At 25.7% G+C, this 764-nt stretch overlaps 1 long non-coding RNA gene across 1 annotated transcript; it reads right to left on the bottom strand.

The window, feature by feature from the left end:
- Positions 1–81: 81 nt before the first annotated feature.
- Positions 82–745, bottom strand: LOC105461334. Its single transcript, XR_975923.1, has 3 exons — positions 627–745; positions 274–450; positions 82–162 (listed from the first exon to the last, which is right to left on the bottom strand). It is a non-coding gene; the product is annotated as an uncharacterized LOC105461334 (long non-coding RNA).
- Positions 746–764: the final 19 nt, after the last annotated feature.

Below are 764 nucleotides of genomic sequence, written 5' to 3' on the forward strand. Positions count from 1 at the left end.
AATGCATTTTTATAACTAATTGTACATAAAAAATATAGTTAAAAATATTACATATGTAGAAATTGAAAAATGCAAAAATACCTATTTGTTTCCTCTTGTTGACATTCTTCTTCGTTACGATTAGTAACATTTTCAACATCAGATGCTGTCATAGGTGTAATGCTGTAAAAAGTATAGAATTATTGTTTACATTATCAATTATTGTTTATTACTTAAAAAAGTATACATTATTTGAAAGAAAAAATGTTTTATAAAAAATATTTTATTATTTACTTTGTTCCCAAAAATGTCGTTGGTACAGCATCAGGATAAAGATAAGCTCTCTTCTTGCTTATTTTATATCACTTTTCTTTGAAATGCAAGTGGCACAGTTTATAATTACGATGAGCGTATTCTGGACCCATGACTTCTAAATCCAATCTTTGGCATATATGTATCCATTGTAACCATCTGTAAAGTGTTACAGCAAATTGTTAATATTAAAGTATAATACACATACGTAGTATAGATTGATAGATAATGTGTGTATGAATCAAAATATAGAAATATTATAATTAAAGATAAATACATTACAATAGAAAAACAAATTATACATACTTAAAAATATAATTAAAACCAATTTGTACCTGTCATGCTCTTTTGGAAACGAAAAAAAGTGTCTTTTTTCTGTTGTATAATTGTTGCTGCACCCCTTCGCAACACACCATTTGGATTTGTGGGCTGACATCATCTTGTATATATATATATATATTATATATATATAT

This window comes from Wasmannia auropunctata, unplaced genomic scaffold, assembly GCF_000956235.1.
Source record: "Wasmannia auropunctata unplaced genomic scaffold, wasmannia.A_1.0 LD292830.1, whole genome shotgun sequence".
Lineage (NCBI taxonomy): Eukaryota > Metazoa > Arthropoda > Insecta > Hymenoptera > Formicidae > Wasmannia > Wasmannia auropunctata.